The sequence below is a fragment of the Mandrillus leucophaeus genome, unplaced genomic scaffold (assembly GCF_000951045.1).
Source record: "Mandrillus leucophaeus isolate KB7577 unplaced genomic scaffold, Mleu.le_1.0 Scaffold652, whole genome shotgun sequence".
Taxonomy (NCBI): Eukaryota; Metazoa; Chordata; class Mammalia; order Primates; family Cercopithecidae; genus Mandrillus; species Mandrillus leucophaeus.
In genome coordinates, this window is record NW_012107053.1 from 1817675 (window position 1) to 1843439 (window position 25765).

At 37.0% G+C, this 25765-nt stretch overlaps 1 long non-coding RNA gene across 1 annotated transcript in view; it reads right to left on the bottom strand.

Annotated features, from left to right (window-relative positions):
• LOC105554652 overlaps positions 1-24895 on the bottom strand; it is a 42238-nt gene extending 17343 nt beyond the window's left edge. Inside the window, exons 1-2 of the long non-coding RNA XR_001008357.1 lie at positions 24807-24895; positions 11692-11756 (exon numbers count right to left, since the gene is read on the bottom strand). This is a non-coding gene — a long non-coding RNA (uncharacterized LOC105554652). The remainder of the gene's footprint in view (positions 1-11691; positions 11757-24806) is intronic.
• Between the last annotated feature and the right edge of the window lie 870 nt (positions 24896-25765).

Sequence of the window (25765 nt, forward strand, 5' to 3'; positions counted from 1 at the left end):
CACAGCAAAAGAAACTACCATCAGAGTGAACAGGCAACCTACAGAATGGGAGAAAATTTTTGCAATCTACTCATCTGACAAAGGACTAATATCCAGAACCTATAAAGCACTCAATCAAATTTACAAGAAAAAAACATACAACCCCATCAAAAAGTGGGCAAAGGATATGAACAGATACTTCTCAAAAGAAGACATTCATACAGCCAGCAGACACATGAAAAAATGCCCATCATCACTCGCCATCAGAGAAATGCATATCAAAACCACAGTGAGATACCATCTCACACCAGTTAGAATGGCAATCATTAAAAAATCAGGAAACAACACATGCTGGAGAGGATGTGGAGAAATAGGAACACTTTTACACTGGTATAGAAATACCATTTGAAGCAGCCATCCCACTACTGGGGATATACCCAAAGGATTATAAGTCATGCTGCTATAAAGACACATGCACATGTATGTTTATTGTGGCACTATTCACAATAGCAAGGACTTGGAATCAACTCAAATGTCCACCAGTGACAGACTGGATTAAGAAAATGTGGCACATATACACCATGGAATACTGTGCAATATTAAAAAAGGATGAGTTTGTGTCCTTTGTAGAGACATGGATGCAGCTGGAAACCATCATTCTCAGCAAACATCATAAGAACAGAAAACCAAATACTGCATGTTCTCACTCATAGGTGGGAACCGAACAATGAGATCCCTTGGATACAGGAAGGGGATCATCACACACCAGTTCCTATTGTGGGGAGGGGCAGGGGTAAGGGATAGCATTAGGAGATATACCTAATGTAAATGACGAGTTAATGGATGCAGCACACCAACATGGCACATGTATACATATGTAACAAACCTGGCATTATGCACATGTTCCCTAGAACTTAAAGTATAATAAAATAAACAAATAAATAAAGTTTTATCTTCCAACGTTAAAAAAAGAGGCAAAATAAATCTTATATTTGAAATTAAAAATTCTTATCCTTCTTAATTAAGAATATTATGCATACATTAAAATGCCCAAATGCATTGAGTTATTTATGATAGTTGCTTTTATGAATGCATTTATGACTACAAAAGGTTTGCATGTTTCCTCTTTTTATATCAATGTGTTGCCCATGCAAGTCAGTAGACATCATCTTTAGGCAGTCATTGATTCTTGCAATTTCTCTTTAATGCTAAATCCTACAAGCTGTTGGGAATAAATAATCATGCCTATTTCTTGGCATGAAAATGTCAATTTCACCAAACATTCAATTTTACTTCTACTAATAGCAGATTTTCTTTGTGAGCAGAAAGGTAGCTTCACTGTCTTCTCAACTTCAGCTGCATCCCAGCTGTGTTTATTAAACAGAGATTTTGTATTGTCTGGCCTTTTGTTTTCTGTTCTATCATTTTTCCCATCTGGCTTTCCCCATATATCCTAGAGAACATATCCATATTTTTACTGACAGTAGTGTGTGTGTGTTTGTGTGAGTGTGTGTGTGTGTATACACTACACACACACACAGATATATGTGTAGTGTATACACACACACACACAGATATATATGTATGTATGTATCTTTCCCTGGTGATAGCAGTTAACATTCCTTTAAAAGCTTACATTTCACCTCTGTTCCTCTGTTCACATCTCAACTATGTGAAATTGGGTGATTTAAAACAATTCTAGCAGTTTCTCACTCAAATATAATTTCTTATGACTTGTGAGGGTTTTGAATTCTTGGCAACCATTTTCTATGCCACTAAGAGTCCCTGTAAAGGAAGGATTGTTAAGAGTTACAAGCACAGAGGCAGTGCCTTAAAGAACAAAGAAGATGTATTTTTCTTCAAGAAGAATAAAATGGATGTTCACAGTCACTTGCCAAGATTTTCCCCTTTTCCCAGGTGGAAATAGGATGGCAGTGGAGAAAATATACCCCAACATTTGAGGAGAAATGCAGCCCAGGAGTTTTCCTGGGTTGGGCATTCTTTTCTTTAGAAATGCAAAGATACTCATTTCCTAATTTTTCTGCCACTGTCATTAATGTTTGGAATCCTACTTTCTTTTAAGTTTCTCCAGTTGGGAGGATAAATCACATTCTTTCTTTGTATATCATCCTGAAAGTCAAGTTTAGTCAAAGCTAAAGAAAGAACTTTGATTCATTTGTGCAAGCAAGATAGGTTTACACAAAATATTTCATGGAATTTAAAAATTATTGGTTTATCTCTCATTTTTCAGAATTATACAATCTTTCTTTAAAAGTTGTTGCATAGAAAATGGCCATGTGTTTGTGAAAAGTTATATGAACAAATGTATTCCAAAAAATAACTATTAATTCTAAATTTAATCATATAATTTGTTTTTATTCTTACATTTGCAAATCACATAAAATAGTAGTGGTCCTTAGTATAGTGTAGTGGTTAAGAGACTGAAAGCAGACAGTCTAGGTTCAAATCCTAGTCCTGCCACTTTTTAGTTGCTTCGTTTTGGACAAATTACTCAACCTTTCTGTGTCTCATGTTCCCTTTCTGAAAAAGAGGCTACTAACAGTCCCTCCCCTACAGGGTTGATTTAAGGATTAAATCAGTTAACCCAGGTTAATATCTTAGAACAATGGCTTACACAGAGTAATTTTCTGTCATTGTACGTTGCTATTAGTAGTCATTGGTAGTTACACTTGTAATTTTCTGTCATTGTACATTGCTATTAGTAGTCATTGGTAGTTACACTTATAGCATTTATCAATCTGGTTGCATGGATTATATAGGTCAAGGGTTAATATATATGTATATATGTACATATGTGTGTGTATGTATGTGTGTATATATATGTATATATCCTATCCAGCAAAAGAAAAATGTCTTTTCTGATCCAAGATGCATTTACTGAATACCAACTATGTGTTCATCACTGTGAGACAGAGAGACAAGTAATTATTTTACTTAGAAATTAAAACAAGCTTTAGGTAGTTATAGATTTCCTAAATAATAATAAATAAGGAAATAAAAATCCAAGAAGCAGAGCAAATGATAAAAATGGGCCTTTGTACACTTCTTAAAAGAAGATATTTATGTGGCCAAGAAACATGTAAAAAAGCTCATCATCACTGATCATTAGAGAAATGCAAATCAAAACCACAATGAGATACCATCTCACACCAGTTAGAATGGCGATCATTAAAAAGTGAGGAAACAACAGATATTGGAGAGGATGTGGAAAAATAGGAACGCTTTTACACTATTGTTGGGAGTGTAAATTAGTTCAATCATTGTGGAAGACAGTGTGGAGATTCCTCAAGGATCCAGAACTAGTAATACCATTTGACCCAGTAATCCCATTACTGGGTATATACCCAAGGGATTATGAATCATTTTGCTATAAAGACACAAAGACACAATGTCAAAAGAAGACATTCATACAGCCAACAGACACATGAAAAAATGCCCATCATCACTCGCCATCATTAAAAAATCAGGAAATGTTTATTGTGTTTATTGTGGCACTATTTACAATAGCAAAGACTTGGAACCAACCCAAATGCCCATCAATGATAGACTAGATAAAGCAAATGTGGCACATATACACCATGGAATACTATAAAAAATAATGAGTTCGTGTCCTTTGCAGGGACATGGATGAAGCCAGAAGCCATCATTCTCAGCAAACTAACACAGGAACAGAAAACCAAACACCACTTGTTCTTACTCATAAGTGAGAGTTGAATAATGAGAACACATGGACACAGGGAGGGAAGCATCACACCCCACGGCCTGTCAGGGGTGGGGGCCAAGGGGAGGGAGAGCATTAGGACAAATACCTGATGCATGTGGGGCTTAAAACATAGATGATGGGTTGACAGGTGCAACAAACTACCATGCACACATATAGCTATGTAACAAACCTGCACATTCTGCACACGTATCCCCAAACTTAAAGTAAAATAAAAAAAGGAAAAAAATGTGTCTTTGTAGTCCAAAAACAAGAAAGCAACTAAATTTTCCTGAAGAGTGAAAGAAATGAAACAAATATTGTGCTCATAACACTGTCATTGGTTAGGCTAACAATATGAGCAAAAGCAGCACTTTAATTGGTAATAGGAGAGGTGAGCTATTTTCAAGAAAGGCAAAAAGGCAAAGAAATGGAAAAATATTCAGCAGAGAATTTTTTTTTGGGGGGGGAAAAGGACTCTGGAGATGGAGAGCTTCATTTGGACAGCCTTCGTTGGCTTGAGTTTAGAACTCTGCCTGCCATCTTTGACATATTTCAGTTTTAACTGTCAGCCCTAAGCACTGACCCTCTTGGTAGAGGACTCTCCCTGACTCACCCATGCCTGTCTTTTAAGGAGGGCGACATCCCTAATGGAGTAGAAGCAGGGCTGCTAGTAGGTGGGCTTGCTAATAGAAACTACTGTTTAGTGAGCAGAGTAGCAGAAAGCCAGCAGCAAAGAGAAGAGAAAGCAGCTTCCTTGATTATAGAGAAGCACTGTGGGGTCCCATTTCAGGTTTCCATTTGTTCATCTCTTTGTACCATATCATTCGCATTTGTTGAGCCTCAGTTTTCTCATATGTAAGATGTATATATTTAATCAAGAATCCTAAACTATTCAGCATTCCCATTTCTGAAAATCTATCTTTAGAAAACCAATTATCACATCAATGGCTGGTCTCTAGTCACTAAGGAAAATCTAAGTATCTTCTGTTTATTTATGATGGAAATAATAATTGAATGCTGGCTGGCTCCCAAGAATGTTACCAGAACTCTCAGTGGAGAAAAGAAAGCTTAGTTTATTGCTAACCATGTTAGGATAGCACTATCTAAGGCTCACTAGCATCTCAAAGAGGAGACGGAGTTTCCCTCTGTCACCCAGGCTGGAGTGCAGTGGCACGACATCAGCCCACTGCAATCTCCACCTCCTGGGTTCAAGCAATTCTCCTAACTTAGCCCACTGAGTAGCTGGGATTACAGACCCCCGTCATGATGCCTGGCTAATTTTTGTATTTTTAGTAGAGACGGTGTTTTGCTGTGTTGGCCAGGCTGGTCTCAAACTCTGACCTCAAGTGATCCACCCACCTCAGCCTCCCAAAGTGCTGGGATTACAGGTGTGAGACACTGCGCCTGGCCAAAGTTGAAATCTTTATAAACTTTTTGAAGTCAGATTTAAGATGAAGCTTTCAGTGTGGGAGGTGGAGGTTTGTTAGTAGTGGATATGGATTATAATATGGGCTTGGTGGATAAAGCAAGGAGAGGATTTTGAACCAAGAGGTTCAAACTGACAATTTGCCAGTCTTCCAGAGGTTTCTTACTGGAGCTATCATCATAGGCCCTTGATTCAATACCTACCTCTTCCTCTCAATGGCTGACCTGATTTTCCACTGTACTGGGACCAGGTCATCACTAGGCATATGTTCTTTAAATATTTTTTTCTTCAACAGAAAGTCCTTAATTTCATCTATTCTTTCCTCTGCTCTTAGAGAAAAAATGCATTCCTCCTTTTAAAACCTTATCTATACTATAGTCTTATTCTTGTCCTCATAGCCATTCATCTATTACTTATCAATTTTTATCATTCATCTATTACTTATCAGATATCAAGTAATAGCCATTCATCTATTTTTTTTATCAGTTTTTCCTCACATGCTAACCATCTCACTTCTCACTGATTCCTTTCCCTTGGCCCTCAAACATAATTATGTGCCTTTAAACACAAAATAATATCTACTAGGTCTGTGGGCTTCTAGCCATGGTTTCCTGTTCTTTCTCTTCTGTATGGGTTTTTATCCCTTGCTTCCTTGACAACTCCTGACAGACCAGAAAAAAGCAGTCTCTCTTGACTCCCAAATCCCTCTGAACATATCATTCTCTCACTCCTCATTTCTTCTGTTCTCCACCAAGACCATAGAAAATATAGCAAATGCTGCTTGTCTCCACTTTCTCATTCCCATTTACTTTTCGTTTCATTGTAATCTAGCTGCCTTGGAAAGGCTACAAATGATTTTCTAAGTGCCAATTTCAAGGGATAGTTTAAATTCCTAATCTTTGTGACATTTGATACTGGTGATTACTCCCTTTTCATTGAAAAACACATTTCTTTAGCTTCTGACATTACCCCCTCTTAGTTCTGACTTCTAAAATCTCTTTCTCTCTCAGATTGATTCTTCCTCCCACATCTGTTCTTTAACTGTTACTGTTGTTTGAACTTTTGTCCTTGTTTCCTTTTATCATACTATCTGGTCCCAGAGTAACTTCATCCCTAGGCATGACTTCCATTATCTTGTATCCGTGAATAATCCCCTAAATCTAAAGTTTCAAGCATGGCCCTCTCCTTAGTTTCTAACACTGAAAAACTCAGTTATCTTGGATCTAAAGTGTTATTTCCAAAATGAATTTATTATCTTTTTAATGAAAGCTCTTTCTTCTCTTCTATCCTTGACTGTATTAAGGGAATCTTATCCATTTTGTCCAGTGTTTTCCCAGCTTCCCAGATGATAAGTACCACCCCAGCCCTTGTTATATAATCAGACTACCAGGCCTCTTGCCTGGAAAATCTGATGTGTTTGTCTGCAGTGGGAAGTCTGGGACTGAGCATCATTCTTGTTCTCTCCATTTATGTCACTCCTCCCTCACTCATTTTGTTACTGGGATATGCCCATTGTTGTGTGTCTGTTGAGAAACTGTCAAACCACACCATTCTTCTCCATCCCCACTGTTACTGCTTTAGTTTTGACCTTCATGAACAGTTTAGTGCCTTCAGTTTAATCCCCTATAATCCCATCCCCCACCAGCCTCTGGGATGCTTATCTTATATTTCTCCCTGGGTAGGAGGCTTCAAGGAATCCCTAGTTCATGAAGGGTGAAGTCCAAGTCTTTAGTCAAGTACCTCAATGGTTACTCTCTGCTTATTCTCCAAACCCGAACATCCTTATTTTCATTTCACTAAACGTCCATAAGTTCTTTATCAGCCATATTCATTCTCACCCATGTTTCCTCTTCCTGAAACACAATCCCTCATGCTAGCTTCTTTCTATTGTCAAAGCAGTTGTCCTTGAGACCCAATTCAAATACATTAAAACATGGTTATTTGGAATACAGTAAGTACACAGTGATTTTTGTCTGACAATTCCTCATGGAATTTCTTCATTAGTTTAATACTGGATGCAACTTTTCGTGCTCTTGCCAAAGGAGTGGTATTTCACTGAAGAAATATAGATAATTGTAGTTCAAATTTTAGCCTCAGATAGGTTTGAGGTCAATTCCCATTATTTCCATTCAATGACTCTATGATTTTGGGAAAGCTCTTTAAACTGCCTAAGCCTCAAGTTCTCATCTGTAAACATAGAGATGAAAATAGTGAGATTAAATATCATAGCGGAAGAAAGAAATGTGTTGAGCCCAGTTCCTGCCACAACTGGGGCTCCAGAATTTTCATATGTGGTGATAATTTATAGCCCATATCAGAACTCTTTTGAGAATGAAAGAAGATGATATTAATAAGTTTTCCAGGAGACAGTTGTAAACCAAGACTGCCCCACGACAAAGGACACATGGTTACCTTATAAATAGAAGGGACTTTGGGTTCATACTTTGTTTGGAAGAGGGATGGTGGCTAAAGGGCTTCAAGTTGTGTTGGCACTTCTACTATTTTTACCTATACTTTATGTTTTGGGGTGGGGTTTGGGCGAACGAAAGACTCACTTTGTACCACTTTTCTTGGCATATGGTAGGTAGCACAATATCCTCAGTCTTTATAGTGATTGATCTAGGAACTTGCCTTGGCCATGCCTGTTTCTATTTTCACTTTAAGCCTATACTTTGAGGTCCTGCCTCAGACTTTAGCCTTTCCACTCTCTTAGTTTCTCTGGGTTGGACATTGAGCTGCTGGCTTTTTTGTAGGGGATATCTGTTGTTCTTTGGGGACTGGAAATGAGGCCTCACCTACTCTGTCTTCTGGGGTGAGACATCTCGCTGAGGCTGTTTCTCAGTTTTTCAGTCTTCACTAAGCAAGGGAGGGTCCATTCTGCATGTCTGGCTGCTAGGGCTTCCTCTCACCTAGCAGGTAGATGTTCTGGGGCTAGTGATGAAGTGACTTAACCCCCTGCAATTTTCCATGGTATTCACAAATGATGGAAATTTGTCGCACTCTCCTGGAACTTTCTAATACCAGGGAGCATTCATGCCATCATTCATAGCCCAACATCACACCTATGCTGGCTCAATGGCTTACCAATTGTGGGAAGATAAATTGCAAGTCCTCAGCCTAGTCATTCTCAATCTTGTTTTGAGAGGGCAAGACATATAGGGGAAGTGGGAGGATCCTTGTTTCTCCCTCTCACTCCCTTACTCTGTATTAGGGAACCTCCTCACATGCTGTCACAAAGCCTTTTGCTTCCCCACAACCCATCCCCCATGTGATTTCAAGTAACTATGCCTTTTCTTTTTTTTTCTTTAAAAAGTTATTTTATCCCATGAACTATTCTCTTGGATGCCTTTTCTTGTCTGTCTCACTCACCAAACTCTAAGCTTCATGAAGGCAAAATGTATTTCTTATTTTTCTTTTCACTTCCAGAATGTGGCACAATGACTGGCATCTATGGATTCTCAAAAGATGTTTAAATGGATGACTAATTATTACATGCAGAAAGCTCTGAGGAATGTTATGCTTTTGGTCATACCTCAAAGCAGCACTCTGATGAGCTAAGCTCGTATCCTGTAATCTGGGATACATCATTAGCATGATGAAAAGTCTAAGTTGACTTTGACCTTTATTTATTTTTGTCTCTAAGCCACTTTTGCTTCTGAGCTTCATATGGAGAGAAGTCCAGTTCAGCACACTTGCCAACCAGAGACTCTGTAAGAACAGCGTCAGGGCAGCCAGACCTTGAGGCTTCTCACCTGCCTTGAGAGGGAAGCCCTCCTGTAGCAAACGGCAGAGGCCCTTCTTTTCTGGTATGACCTGCAACTCTAGAGACTCAAGAGAATTCATGACACTGCCCAAGGAGATGACTGACACAGCTGGAGAGTGACTTGGGCTCAGCAAACCCACTTATGAAATGACATTTTGGCTTTTATTTGGAATGATCCTATTTTCATTACAATTGTTTGTCACATTGTCCATCACTGCAAATTACCAAGACTGGGTGCAAATCAGAAGTTTCATAAATACACGCTAAATGACCCATGCATGTCTTGACCCTTCTTTTCCTTATACATATGCATATTTAGTGCATAAACACCATATGACACTCTATTTTCAATCATTCTTTATGTCTACTCACCCATGAAAAATGTATCCATTTTATATTGTTCTCCAGTTACCAAACTAGGTGCTAGAGAATTTCAGATTCATCGAGTGCAGTCACAGACCTCAGAGAACTAATAGTTCTGGTGGGAGGGGGCAGAGAAATGAACAGAATGAATAATGAAATAGAAATAATTGATTCTAGATGATGGAATCAAGGAGTTCAAGGCTGCCATGGGCCAAGATCGTACCCCTACACTCCAGCCTGGGCAACAGAGCAAGACCTTATCAAAAAAAAAAAAAAAAGAAAGAAAGAAAGAAAAGAAAAGAAAAGAAAAACAAAGGTCAAAAGATGTACCACAAAGCACGTGAGAAGGATGGAGGAACCAATCCACTTGGAGGGTAAACGGTGGTGGTAGAGATATTAGGGAAGACTTACTGGCAAAAGGACACTGAACTGAAGCTTTCAAATGAACAGGAATTAGGAGGAGGGTGCTTGGAAAAGGGAAGAACATTTCAGACAGGAGGACAGCATGAGAACATCCATAGGAAAAGCACGGCATTGTGTTTAAAGGAATGGGAAGTGATTGAGCATTGCTAGAGCCTCTTGTTCCAGCTAGAGAAGGGAAGGGGTAAAGCTAAGGAGCAGGGCAGGGTCAGACACAGTCCTCTCTGTGTTGGGGAGTCCTTTAAGAATGACTTTCCGTTTTGCAAAGAATGGTTTGCAAAAATGGAGCACTGTATCTGAGAGGAGAGGGATGGAATAGGGAAACACAAGCTTGCTTAGATGAAGAGGTGAAAGGAGAGTGACAGCTGATTCCTAGATGTCCAGTCCTGGTGACAGGTTAACTGGTGTGAGAGTGAAATAGCACAATGGTTAAAAGCATGACCTCTGGAACCAGGCAGCTCGAATTCAAATCTCAGCTTTGCCACTGCTAACTGTCTGCCTTTGGGAAGGTTACTTAACTTCTGTGCCATTGTTTCTTCATAGGATGGTGATAATGATAATATGTACTTCTTTTTTTTTTTTTTTTTTTTTTTTTTGAGACGGAGTCTCGCTCTGTCACCCAGGCTGGAGTGCAGTGGCACGATCTCAGCTCACTGCAAGCTCCGCCTCCCGGGTTTACGCCATTCTCCTGCCTCAGCCTCCCAAGTAGCTGGGACTACAGGCGCCGCCACCTCGCCCGGCTAGTTTTTTGTATTTTTGTAGAGACGGGGTTTCAACGTGTTAGCCAGGATGGTCTTGATCTCCTGACCTTGTGATCCGCCCGTCTCGGCCTCCCAAAGTGCTGGGATTACAGGCTTGAGCCACCGCGCCCGGCCATAATAATAATATGTACTTCTTAAGATTGCTGTGAGGATCCAATGAGTAAATATGTGGAAACTGCGTTGAATCATGCCTGATACATAGAAAGTACTATAGAATTATTTACCACTTCTATTACAGGAAATGTTCTTTGAAAGGGGAAGAAGTTGAATTCAGTTTTAGATATGTTAATATTGAGAATCTGCGTGACAATATCCAGTAGGTATTTGGTTGGATATGTTCATCCAGAATTCCAGGGAAAGGTCTTGACTAGAGATGTAGATATTTTGTTAATTCTAGCATATAAATAAGTCTGATTAAAATCATGAGAGTGGATATAATCCCTCAGGGAACAAGAGGAGAGTGAGGAGAGTAGGCCAAGGATGGAACAGAGAGTTCTCCAAGATTCCTTACTATCCCTTGGGAATGTTTGGAAATGGGTAGACATCATAATCATTAAGAAAGCCTGCTTCTCACCTCCTGCTTTAAATGTTATTTTTCTTTCTAGAACAATTAGTGATCTTACAGTGGCTATTTACAAACCTGAATTTTGTTATTGGAAGGATTTCAATAAGAGAAACTAGCAGATAAAGAAAATGCAATCTTGAAATAAATGATATAGGTAGAGTTGGAGAAGCAATCCTAGCAGGTTAACCAGGAAGTGAGAAAGCCAGCTCTTGAAAATGAAGAAGCAGAAACTCAGGGGGAATGACAATAAAGGGACTAGAATCACTCTAGGAGGCACCTGCTGGCTGTGGGGAGAGGTCAGAACCATGAGCGAAGTCAGGAGAGTTTGAAGTGCAACTGGAGTCAGTGGGGAGACTCAGGTTAACAACACAACACTACGGTGACTAGGTTTTCTCAACCAAGGCTGGGACACAGTATGACACAGGGCAAATGTTTAAAATCACAACTGCGGTCAAAATCTAGGAAAGATGCTGGCCATTCCCTTCCTGGAATATGCAGTGCCTTGAACTACCTTCAGGTATTCTGAAAAAAGGCAAAGCTACCATAGGTGGCATGTTACAGACAAGTTATAAGCAGGAGACCAGGGAAAGAAGTGACAGGTGGGAGAAGCTGGCATTTCAGTTGTGTTTAACAATAAGCAAGTGAGTTGACTTGGGGCTGCATCTAATCTTCCCTCCCTAGAGTCCTTACCTTCAGTGGTCCAGTGGCATGTCCTGGGGTCCTTATCCCTTCAGGAGTAATTTTGAGCAGTGGAACTGGAGAGAGAGCACAAATTTATTTTTCTTATAAACAGAAATTCTCGCTGTGTGCTGTCAATATAGCTCTTTTACTAAGCACTAAATCCACCAGGAAAACATTAGTTCAAGCTTGAATTCCAATATGATAGCTTGGAAAAAAATGGGGATGGGTAACTCAGGCCCCAGATAAAACAGACCAAACTCTAAGCAGCCCCAGTGATTATGTGTGTATTTACATCTATGCTTCTGAGGAGGTAAGTAATCCATACACTTCCTGCAGCTGGCGACTTCATGTTAAAGCATTAGGAAAAGAAATAGCATTTTGCTATCGGGCAGTTATAAAATAAAATGAACTCTTCTTCCTCCACAAATGTTCTACTGTTGGCCAATCAGTCCCATCTCTCTCTCTCTGTCTCTCTCTCTCTCTTTCACACACACACACACACACACACACACTCTCACAATTGCAGTCACTTAAATTTTAAAGTCTTTTTGAATGGGAAAGTGAGTAACTCAAGTACTTTTTATCAAGTTTTCTGCCATTAAAATGCTTGAAGCTAGCAAAGGTGAAGGGAAGAGATGACTCAAATCATCCAGGGCTTCGTTAAGCTATAGCTTGCTGAGGACAGTTTCTTTTGGGTCTACCTTCACCAAAGAAATGCCAGTTTCTTTTTCGCCAACATATCTAAAGAAACCAATAGTAACCTTTGATGTGTCTCCCTGGGCTCTTGAACAAGCATTTAATTGAGAGCTTCTTAATTGGTAAATGTTCAGATCTGAGTATGTCACCTGGGCCACTGAGGCCTCCATGCCTTGGTAGCACAATTCTTTGCAAATAAACAAAGCTTTGAGTTCCTGGAGAAAAATGCAGCTTACACAGCACTTAGGAACACTCAAAAGGCCTCTGTTCCCTCTCCATACTAATGTGGTTTCACAAGAAGACCAAGATTATTTTATTGCCCCAGGATGCCAGGAAATTTTCATTTGGCTTCCTCAGATCTTTGGGATAAAAGTGGGACAATAAGGAAAAGAATTCCCTTTGCTGTCTTAGATTTCTGTTCTCCAAGAAAATATGTTTTTTAAGATCAGATATTCTCGTTTATTTTTAGCTTTGGTAACTGTATTATTTTACATCCCCCAGTTTCATTTCTTTTTTCAATGGAATATCTCCCTCTCTACTTCTTCCTGTTTTGGGTCACTTCATGGGATTCTACTTTTGGCTAAAATACAGGTAGTATCTTTCACACATCATAGGCTTATTGACTTCATGTTCCCTCAACTTAATGGAAATGAAGAACCCAAGTATTTCCTACTTAGAAGCTATAATGACAACTAAAAACTAACAAAATAAATATACTTTCTAGTACACCCTTAAACAGTACATACTAGAAGTTTGTGAGGTGTGAGCTGTAAGAATAAGGTTGAATTTGTCCACTGGATAGCTTATAAACAAGTGCTTCTCTGACCACCCTTCATAACGTTGCACTCTCCCTGCCTCCGTCACCTTTCCTCTTCTTAAATTTCCTCAGAGCATGCAACACTTAACATAGTATTTGCTTATTTATTTCTCTGTCTCTAACCACTAGAATGGAATTTACATAAAATTAAGGGTTGGATGTTATTTCTGCTGTATTTCTGGCACTCATGAACTATATGACAAATGAATGAATTTGTGTTTTTGAAGAAACTAAATGCTGACTTTAAACCTTAAACCAGTTTCAAAAACTCTATTATTCCATTTCTTAAGCCCTCATCTTAAATAATTCTGGCTCGGATTTGTAATAAATTATTTAATCAATTCTAGAAGCAATGAGAAAGAAGAAACAAACCTGTAACCTTACTCTTATTACTGAAGTGAGGGAAAGGAATCTCTTTCTCCCTCTTTCACAGAGAGCTCTAGTGTTCAGATTCTCACACACATGGACTAGGTTCTCTGTATTTTCATATCCTGGCACCGGGTGCTTAGCTTTGTTTCCCAAGTTTTCTTGTAATTCTGCAAGAATATCTGGCTTGAGAAATTTATCTATTAAATGGTCTTCCAAAATATATCAACATTTGGCAAAAAACAGGAAAGAAAAAATATAACTTGCCACTTTGAATTCATTTGGGAAGGAAATGGGGTGTAAATAATAAATCACAATAAAATTAACATATATGTACATGTTTCATATATATGTTAATTATATATAAGTTCACTAAATGTTTATATATAAATATATAATTATAAATATATATGTAAATTCACACCCATTTTTCTCCTAGGTTATTCAGTATTTCTTTTTCTCTTCAACTATTCTTCAAATGCTCAAATGAAAGATTTACCTGCATACTGAATAAACATGTTCTATATGGGATATGCATAGTAAATCTTATTAAAAAGGAAATTTATGCTAACTTGATTTCCTCCTGATTACTCTCAAAGCTTTTCTATATGCGTTTTACCATAAATTTAATAAACTGCTTTCTTGACTTCGAAAGTTTGCTCCTCAAATATTTGAATTTTATTAGTTCTTCATTATGTGCTAGGCAGCTCCATACAGATTGTGTAACTTGATGTTCACAACTAACTTGTGAGGTAGACACAACACAGAATCTGGGATTCTGAAATTTGGAGAGATTAAGTTACATACCCCAAGTCACACACAGAACAAGACACAGATCTAGGATTCAAATCCAGGTCATCCTGGCTTTAAATCCTATGCCTCTTCTTCCTGTATGTTACACCTAGCATCTGACTTCCTATATAATCACACATTTGTTTGTCATCCTACTGAGGCCTGGGGAAGTGCCAGATGACTAGAAAACCCAGATTAGTTAAGACAGCGCTGACCTAGAAGAGAAGTTATTCTTTGTAGAGTTTGGTTTTCTTACGTGTAGAATGAACATGGAGGATTTTAAGGCCTCTTTTAGTCCTAATATTCTACAGTGAAACAATGGTCTTAATTGGAGTCAATTAAAATAAAAATATGATTTTAAAATGTTAAGTGGTTCGGTGTTAGAAATCAAATTCCAGATTTACATTATTCAAAAAGAAGAAATATGTAAAAACAATAATTATTAAAAAGTGTTCATATAAACTATAGTTATAAATTTAAATCTGGATTAAATTTTTAAAATTTTATTCATATAAAGTTGGGACAGTAACAACCGTAAAATGCTTTATTTAAAAAAAAAAATGTCCGACTAGATTCTCCTGATTTTTACCATTTCCTGAAAGAAACAGAGAGACTCCCAGGCCTGGCTTTAGAAACCAACACAGTTTCTTCCAAGAAGGGGCAAGTCATGCCTGATGTGATACATTCTGAAACGCAAGCACTGCTCTGGAATCTGGAGGGCTGCACATGAAGTCTGCACGGCCACCTCCTGGTATCCATTTTGTTCTCTAAGGTTTGACAAACAAATGCCCCTCCCCCAACTCCTGACACTTTCAAACTGGTGAAGAGGGCATTGTGTCTTATTTAAAAAGAAAAGGACTGTTCCAACACCTTCCTGATAATTAATCTATGGTAAAATGTAGGTTTAATACCACAGTTTCATTTTCATGTTGAGGCTAATGTTCTTTGACCTGAAGTTTTGCCTTTCCCTTTGAATGGTCTCGATTATTTTTAATGTCCTTTGACTGCCCTGCTGTTCTATAAATCACATTGGTGCTTTCTTTCTTTTAATCATGCTTATATATACTACAATATTTTCCACTAAATATAGACATATTCTTTATAGCTTCTTAAAGTACTAACAACCTCTTAAAGCACTAGTAACCCAATACAAACATCTAATAGAATTATAGTAATCCAAGTTAAAAAAAAGTTAAAACTTTTTTTGAATTCATTTTCTTTGAGAATGTTACTATTTTTGTCTAGTGGAGGTTTCATTTTTGAGGAGGATGGTGGAAGAAAAATCTCAACAGACTTTTAGCATAAACATACCTTTAAAGAGACAACATATAGTATAAGAAATGAGAAAAACAGGAGATCCATTTTATTGGCAAGATACATAAATTAGTGTCTGGATTTGCCAAGATAGCACTGACATTGTGAAATCTGACATTCAGAATGGCTAAGATTACACACTACTCATATGTTATTTAAAGACGATCCTTGCTTTCAAAAAGCATCACCCCAAATCATACTTTCCATCCAGAAATTCTTCTACCTAAACATCCCAGAGACTTTCAAATGGAAATAGTCTCCATAATGCAATATTTGTAGGGGCAGGGTGAGGCCAAAATCTCAGGGGAAAAATGTACTTTAGCATCTTTATCAAAGTAAGTAAGACTTCAGAAGGAAAATCCCCATGCATTTGTTGTTAAAATCAGTTCATACTCATCTAAATATTTTAATGAAATAATCTTAAGTCAGGATGAAGCATTTATTTTATCATTTGAAGAATTAAATCCAGAATAAAAGTCAGAGCCTTTCACTGAACAGGTGAACAAAGTATACCTGAGACAAATAATCCCATCTACTGAATACAGCCTACACTTTCTAATGTAGTTAGTAAAGTAAAATTATGTACAAAAAATACAAAATACAATAGTCAGCAAGTTAAATCTTTTAATAATGGTTTCATTTTAAAATTACAGTAAATGGAGAAGTCCTTTACACAAATGTCCCAGTGAGTTCACACACACGCACACATAAACACACACACACCCTTTCCAACCCTGCCAGATTTACCTATGGTTTAGGAGGGTAAGATTTTCATCAGGTTATAGAATTAAGCCTAACCTTACCTTCTCATGTTAAGTATTTGTTCTGACATATGTTTTTTTTTTCTTCCAACCTTGTTAGATTTTTTTATTCCATTTTTATAGGACAGCTTTGACTCTGCACTAAACCATGCCACTAACACGTTACTTAATCTAACTGGCACATTGTAAAATTTTACACATGCGCTCATCCAGATAATTACACAATTAATTTTCACTTAGTTCAGCTGAAACAGGGATAATGAAATTTCCACTGGTGTACTGTTACGTCCAGGGGCCAAGGGTCAGTTTCCTGTTTGGATAAGGGTGAGTTTAAAGAGGATTTCTGACAGTCTCCTTACTTCAACTCGTTCTAAAAACATTGCAATGGAATTTCAATTTACAGCTAAATTCAATGAAAGGAGCAGATGTTGGGAGTGTGCCACCACCCTGCGAGAGCTGCCTTCCACACAGGTGCTCGCAGGGAGCCATCAGCTCTGGCTTTAAAGACATGTCCCTTCTACCTTCCATTCTGTAGTGAAAAAGTGGATGACAGACACTTGGAATTCATTTTTCCCTTAAGGTTTAGACTCTGCTGAGCCACAATGCAATATTAGAGCAAAGTTCTCAGTTCTCACTGCTTTAATTCTAAAGGAAAACAGTAGAATCCTAATGACTAATTTGTTTCCAGGATACTGAAATCATATTCTTGTGAAATTTCTTAGTACAAAAGAGGCCCAAGGTCTAGGTTTTCGTGATGGTAAAAGTGGGGAAATTTAAGTGTAAATCTTTATTTTTCCTTGATAGTCTGTTTGCTTGTTTTGCCACAATTTCAAGGTTTAATTGTCATCCTTAGGACTGAGTATTTTATAAACAGCAGTGAAACATGTCCAACATGGAAAATATGGATGTGTTAGCAAATCCATTTTCTTTCCTTAAAATATTATTTTCACTGAAGAATCAGACATACTGCTATAAATTTACATGTTACTGAAAGAGGAACTGGGTTCTAACATGAATCAACTTTATGTTAAATCACCATGTGTGTAAAGTATTCATTGTCTGGTAGGTGACAAAAATGCCTCACTACATCACATCTGTTAATTAATAAAGTCTTGGTGAATACACTGTTTTGGTGTCAATTCCTGTCTAGGTTAACATTAAGGGTGAAGAATTGCTTTTATAGCTGAATCCAAATGCCTTGAACATTGCCATGTAAAGAAAGGGTATTAGATGTTTACCTGTATGACTAACAATGAAAATTACTAAAAAGAATACTAGAAAGTACAATATGTTACTATTAATAGCCAAACATTTTTGTTTTTTTCTAACTGCATTGATAAACGGATATGTTAAAACTCAAGAAATAGAGGTTTTAGATGGTAGTAGTATACTGTATTAATTCCATATTCTCCAATAAAATATGAAATAAGTGAACTTTATTCTAAAATAAGTGAATTTTACATATATCTAAAATAGTTCAGGAGAAACGGCCAATGCATCCAGGTAAAGTACACATTTCTCTTCCTCTTTATATGCAAGTTAGTTAGCGGAACTCTGCCCTTCATCCTAAACACCAAGCATGCTTTTGCCTTTAGTTCTTTGTGCTGGTTATTTTCTTTGCCTGGAATCCTCATGTTCCCAATAGCTACAAGATAAACTTTCTCACTTTTTCCAAGTGTTTGCTTAAATCTCCCTATACCATGAAGTCTACTCTGACTTGAAATTGCAACTCACACTGCTTTACTCCCTTACTGGGCACTAACTCTACCAGACCCCCTTACTCTGATCTGCTTTTCTTTCTTCATAGCACTTACCTCATTTGAATATACTGTACAATTGATATATTTATGATATGCCCTTTGTTTATTGTCCTCCAAAGAAATGTAAACTCCAAGATGCAGGGATTTTTGTTTTGCTCACTGTCAGATCCCAAGAACCCATAATGGTTCTTGGTGTGTACTTGGTGAACATGTATTGAATGATTAGATAAAAGAATAAGCTCTGTAAAGCTAGGTGTTATTTCTCATTTACTCTTTGCTGCAATCAAAGAAACTAACACAGTCTCTAACAGATATGAGAGGTCCACTTTTTATTATGGAGTGAGTGAAATACATAACCAAATGTAGTCATTTTGCTTTTATATGCTGGAGATGCTGAATATTCTGGGAAGTCTGGATACTTTTAGATCAATGAGTGATCATCTCAAGAGCATAAAAAGTAGTAGGACACAACCTTTCCATCTGCAGGTAACTCTGGGTTAACAGAACATGCAGATCTGCTTTGCTCTTGATTTATTCCCTATCTTGAGCCAGTCACTAAATTTGCTTTGAGTTCACAGTTTTTCACTCTGTTATTCATGCACACGTTCTGAAGCATCAATTGCATCTTTAATATGTTTTAATGCTATGGCAGATTCTAAGGATCAGAAGACTACTTTTCTGGCTTTTGGGCCAGACTTGGGGGTGGCAATTTAATATAAATTATTACACATAAATAATATACTTTTATACTTTTAAGAAAAATACCACAATGCTTTGGTTGTGTTTAGTGGATGTAAGAAAAGAGTTAATTCATTTCTGGAAATATCAAGATTGCAAACCTGTATTCCTTTTCAGGGAGATAATAGCTTTTGACCTGAGTAATCTTGAAGCATCCGTTAGATTTGTGTGATGCTTATGCTGCTGATGAACAAGTCATAGCATGGGCATAAGAAGTGGTCATTGAAGGAGCAGCTGTTGAAGGATGGGGTACTCTAGTAACTTTTCATTTGGGGATAGGGAAGGAATTCTTATATCTTTTCTAGCTAGATAGAACATAAACATGTCACGGGTCACATTTATAAATAAAATTAAGAACATGTTTCTTGTGAGCTCTTTCTAATCTGTCATGTTGTTTTCACTGAACTCTAGTTCTATAACATCAATTTGAAGTAAAGCTAAAGAAGAAATGGATTATTTTGATGCTGGTGCTCCACCTCTCACTGTCATCCCATGCTTGAATGGTTTGCATTTTATTGAAATGCCACCTGTCTAGAAAAGCTCAGGTCAACCTTGAGCTTAGCTAGTTCCATGATGAGGAAGTACAGAGTCCAATAAAACTCAGTTCCCCATTAGACCACGATTCTTAGCACTTCTGTTATAACTACTAACACTTCTCTCCCTCCGCCAGCTACCTCGCATAAGATACATATCTATTGAGTTCATTTTTTTCTTCCATTGGCAAGCTAAGTTTTTTTTTTAACAAAAGACACCTTATTTAAAAATATTTTTACATAGCTTTTTAAGGAAAAGCTCTCTAGTTAACTGTGTGTAGAAATGAAAAAATTTAATACATAATATTAGTATAACAGACCTCTAAATATTAAATACATTGGCAAAATAAAATGGACTTAAAATGCAAATGAATCTTAATGCTCTGCTATTCTCTGTAAGAATATTTACTTTCTGTTTTCCTTATTCTTTAGAGTTGAGAATGACAATACACCTTTATGTATTGTCTGGACCCCAATTTATAATGGATCCTCTTGGCAAGATCTGTTCAGAATATTTTTAACTGCTTGATACCCTAATCAATTAGTACCTTGAGCATCAGTTTTCCCCTTCTTCAGTCCCTAAATTCACTGAATTTTCTGAGATCACACATTCAATTCTCATTGACATTCTGTACCATTAGCCAAGGTCTTCAGGAAATTTAGATGAGGGCGAAAACATCACATATAAATGAACAGTGTTTTAGGTCTCTGTTCTTTATATATCACTGAAAACTAGGTGATGGATTTGCAATCCCCATGGCCTTTATCTGTCAGTTCTTAATAGAATCACTACATTGCTTCCATATGTTCAGTTATTACACTTCCTCTGTTTCATTTTGGCCCACCTCCATGCTCTGTGATTATCTAGTGACTTTCCAGTGGAATGTTGGGAGCCTCACTGAAACTTGCCATGTTGTGAATTAAGTCCTTCTTTGTTTGGGATTGTATCAGCTCTACTGGTAAAAATCACTCTGCTAAATAAATACATATCTCCAATTATTCTCTTTTTATTTTTTTGTCTTCATAACACAAAAACATTTCTCCATTTCAAATGAGATAATCAGTTTTTCTATTTTTAAGTTGCCCACTGTCTGGATATCATCATAGGCATCAAGTACACATGGGATTCTCGAAGTCTCTTCCTCCTTTTAGTAGATTTAATAGTGTCTGCCTCCAATTAATGTCCACCTGGAACCTCAGAACATGATTGTACTTGGAAAAAGGGTTATTGCCAATGTAATTAGTTAGGGATCAAGATGAGATAATACTGGATTAAGGTAGGCCCTAAGTCCAACGAGAGTGTCCTTATAAGAGACAAAAAAAAAAAAAAAAAAAGGATACAGAGAGGCACAGAGAAAAAGGTAGTCTAGAGATGGAAGCAAGATTAGAACAATGCATATACAACAAGGAACTCTAACAATTGCGTACAACACCAAAAACTAGAGAAGAAATACAAGATGATTTCTCCTTCAGAGCGTCCAGAAAAACCAACTCTTCTGACACGTTGATTTCAGATTTCTCCAGAATTGTGAGAGAATAGGTTTATGTTGTTTTAAACCAGCCACTTTGTGGTAATTTGTTACAGACATTACAAGAAACTTCCTCTATCTGTTTTGTCTGTATCTGATCAACCCACTCTGTCCTTCTCACTTTGTTTCAATTCTGCTCAGACTGCCTTGGAATATTGTTCCTATATCTGAAAATATATTTTATTTATTTTATTTTTCTGAGACAGGGTCTTACTCTCTTGCCTAGGTTGGAGTACAGTGGTACAACCACGGCTCACTGCAGCCAGGACCTCCCAGGCCCAAGCAATCCTCCCACCTCAGCCTCCTAAGCAGCTGGAACTACAGGTGCATGTCACCATGTCCAGTTAATTTTTTAAATTTTTTGTAGAGATAGGGTCTCCCTATGTTGCTCAGGTTGGTCTTGAACTCCTGAACCCAAGCATCCTCCCTCCTCAGCCTTTCAAAGTGCTGGGATTACAGGCATGAGCCACCATGTCCAGCCCTGAAACCATATTTCAAAAGATGGACAAAGGAGTCCATCTTGGAAAGGGTGAGGAGTCTGGATATGTGAGTAGGTTAAAGGAAAAATGAGAGTGACCTGTATGTTTTTTTGAAAAATCATTGCAGCGTGGCCAGGTGTAGTGGTTTATGGCTGTAATCCCAGCACTTTGAGAAGCCTAGGTGGGCAGATAGCTTGAGCTCAGGAGTTTGAGACTAGCCTGGACAACATGGTGAAACACTGCCTCTACAAAAAATACCATCAAATTAGCTGGACGTAGAGGTGTGTGCCTACAGGCCCAGCTACTGGAGAAGCTGAAGTGGGAGGATCAGCTTGGGCCTGGGTGGTGGAGGCTGCAGTGAGCCGTGATTGCACCAATGAACTCCAACCTGAGTGATAGAGACAGACCTGTCTCAAAAAATAATAAATAAATAAATAAATAAAAATCATTGATGTATAAAAGCAGAAATTGCAATCTCATGTTAAAATTTAGGTAATATGTATTGAAACAATTTGCAAACAAGAAAACAACACATAAATTTTGGTTATGGTTATTATTTAACCAGACCTAGATATTAGGGCCTAAGTATTTTAAAAAAATATCATTAGAGGGAATTTTTTTAAAATAAAACTTTTTATTAGTAAAATAAATTAAAAATTTTCACAAGAAATCATGAATCATAAAATAGTCTTTGTGGAACCACTTAAATAGAAATGAGATGGCCACTGGCCAGATAGCCAGATTATCTGTAAATGGCTCAGGCATAAACTAGCTGAGTGATCTTGGGCAAGTGATCTAACTTCTCTGAACCTGTGTCCTAATATGGAAAAAATATACAAATAGTCATCTAGTGTGGTTGCTGTCAGGATATAAAAACACTTCCTGAGCTAGAAAGCATTTTTACTCTAAATTTAAATGATTTTGCATGATGTCACTTCTTGACGTCTTCTGGGAAGTTATATCACTACCCACCACCTGCCTTTCTTGCTAGAGAACGCAGAGGAGTTCCTAGCAATCTTTGTGGGGTCTTTAGTAATACTTCAGTAGCTGGCTATACTGAACAGAGCAACTTTATTTCATGGTCCTTCATGTGACCACTGTGGATAGTTGATTCTGTAGACACCATGATCGGTATTTTTGTCTATTTCTGGACAAGGTTACTACTATAAGTTAGAATTTTTCTTTCATTAATTCATTAATTGGCTTTTGCATTTCTGTTTTTTTCACGGTTTAAAAATGATAAATCAATCCAACATTATTATTCTTATCACTGTACCATTTTTGTTCAATTTGTTGTCTAGGTTTAAAAAGGCTGTTGTTTCTAGGGTTCTTATGAAATATGTTTATTTATTTGGGTTTTTGAATATTCTTCATTTGGTCTGGCTTTTAATAAATAGACACTTGAAAGTCAGGATGCTCTATACTTTGTTCTATATTATTCCAAATTAGTGTGTTTTTTTCCCTCTTTTTTCAAAAATTGTAATTAATGCTAAACAAAATACGATTATTTATTTATTCTTCATTAAGTTATAAAAATTGGAGGAGATAAATCAACTTTACACATGTTTAAGTTTATAGATTTTTAAACTTGGAATTGCTAAATGGCCAGACTTCCTTTTATTTTTAATATTTAACTAATTCTATCAATTCAACTTCTTGAATAGAAATTTCCAGTAAGAGGCTCCTGAAGACTTAATCATAATTAACCTCAGAGGGACCAGTTTGCCCACTCTTTAGGAATAGAAACTTTGTAATGCCCTTTTCTATCACTCTTCTACAAAAAGGAGGCCTTTCACATTTTAAATATTGGTTTTTGCTGCTTCTACACATGGCAAATTAATTTGGCTTTTATAATGAGGTGGAATGTTTCAAATCTAAATTAACACCTTTGGCTTTACTTTGTGAGAAGACCTACTCATTACTCTCTAGTAACTTAATGGCTGTTCTATTCTATGAACCAAAATAGTTTAATGTAATCTGACATTTATGACTTCCACATAATATCAACTGCTGAAGTTTGAAAAAAGGTTTCTATTCAGAAAAATCTCAAACTAATAAGCATGCACCCAATATTAAAATCGGGTCAGAGATCCTTTTCACTTTCATTACATATAATTTATGCCACTTGAATGTAGTTTAATAAGGTCATAAAAATGCCAGTTGTGGTATCTCATAATACTTTTTATAAACTGGTTTTACAGTCTCTCCTTTGTTCTAAAGTTCAAAGTGACAATTGCAACGCACAGGTTGCTTAGGGATTCTTGAAGTTTCTTTTGGAAAAATTGAATGGTGAATATGTAAATTATACATCCATGTATATGATACACAGCATTACTGAAAATGTATATAGTATCTACTTATAGGCCAAAAATATGCTATTTACTTATGAAACTTTTCTAAAAATGTAAAACTGTCTTTCAAAATCTTGGTAACTACTAAAAGACATTCTTTTTTTCCAGGTGCATTCAACTTGATGCTTTTTAATTAAAGAAAAAAAAAAAGAATTTAAGTAAAGGCCAGTTTTATATTATTCCTCTGACCCTGCCCTCTTATTGAGATGAAATTAAAACTTCCCAACACTTACTCCTTACTTGGTCAATGTCAAACAATACTCTGAGGTGCTCTTACAATAGAGGCATTGTCAGCTTTCCATGACTTCATTCACTCTCTGACCACTGCCTTCCTTCCTGGATGAAGTAAATAGGGCTTTGTGAGCACTTCCCTTAAGTCATTTCAGAGGAGATAAATTAAATAATGGTTGCAATGTAATATTGTGATAGTGCTAAAATATTTCCTTCAAGTTTCAACTTTGAGCACAAGTTTCCAATAATATATAATTTTTCATTTGTTAGCTCAAACCTTTGGTTTTATTAAATTCTACAGCTGTACTCACTATATATGCATTTGGTGACCAACTTTGATATATTATAATAGTGCAGAGCTAAGACTTTTATATAAGAATAGAAAAAGTTTCAAAAATCACTACTGAATCAAACATGGATATTTAATACAATTTGCTTAAACACCAGTTGAGCAAAAGCTTGAGCAAGTGTTTCAGTTTTTGTGCCAACATTGAAATTGGTCTTCCCACAGCTTGCTTCATCTTTCTGAAATCTTTCATAGATTTATTTTTATTATCAGTTAAAAGAATTATTTATAAAGACCACTATAAAATGTTACTAGTTAGTGTTCAACCACTTTATAGAAGTTTCAGTTAAATTGATAATTGGTGACTATGGACATATTCCTTAGAAATGATTTTCTCATTACATTGCTTTTCTCAGGGAGAAAAACACAAGGGTTTCAGTCAGAGGAATTGGGTTCAGGTCTTGTACTTACTAGTTACGTGATCTTGGACATGCTATTAAGCTCTGGGTTTTTACCTCCCCATCTGTGAAGTGGGAATAATGACAGCAATCTGTAAGATCAAAATCAAAACAAGATATAATGAAAACTAGAACACATATTATAAAAACAATGCATAACCATTATCTTTATTATTAGAGGAAAATATGAGGTTGGTGCAATAAAACTTTTAATGGCAAAAACCACGATTACTTTTATACCAATCTACCTAATACATAACAACATATGAAGCAGTGAGTGTGATTCACTCCTGTTTTCTGCAGGATTCAATAAAGATTCTGCCTTCTCAAGTCAGACAGTGTTGCTTATTGAATATATCAATGCTAGCATCCAGGAAGGGGTCACTCTGGCACATGTGGGGCCTAGGAGCAAAAGTGATTGGAGGGAATTATCATGAAATTACCAGGATTTGGGGCCAACAGGACAGGAAGCTTGACTTTGAGAAGAGGAGCTAGCAACCAGGGAACACTGGTTCCAGGGCAGGGTCAGGACTACAAACAGCACATTATGACTATGTGGATTTAGGACAAGAACCAATATTTTCATTGGTCCAGGTATGCTAAATACAATCGTTTCATCCACCCTCAGTTGTATGTCCTTGAGTCTGGATTTAAGACACAGTCCTGATTTCCCAGCAGTACTGGTATTGGATTTATGCAGAAACATACTCTCCCTAACTTCATATAAACTTTTGGTTAGAAAAGACCTTTAGGTTTACAGCAGTCAGCTAGTATCCCTGTAAGGAGTGCAGAAAGAAACCTAGTAAATTTTCATGGGAAAACACACTTTGAGTTATTAGATGAAACCAATACCTATAGTTATGTGAAATATATAATGTCTATTAAATACAAACCATTTGTGCTTACAAATGCTGTAGTTGAATGGTAGTTTCACTTGATCCTTCAGAAACAATTTTATATCATTTCAGATAT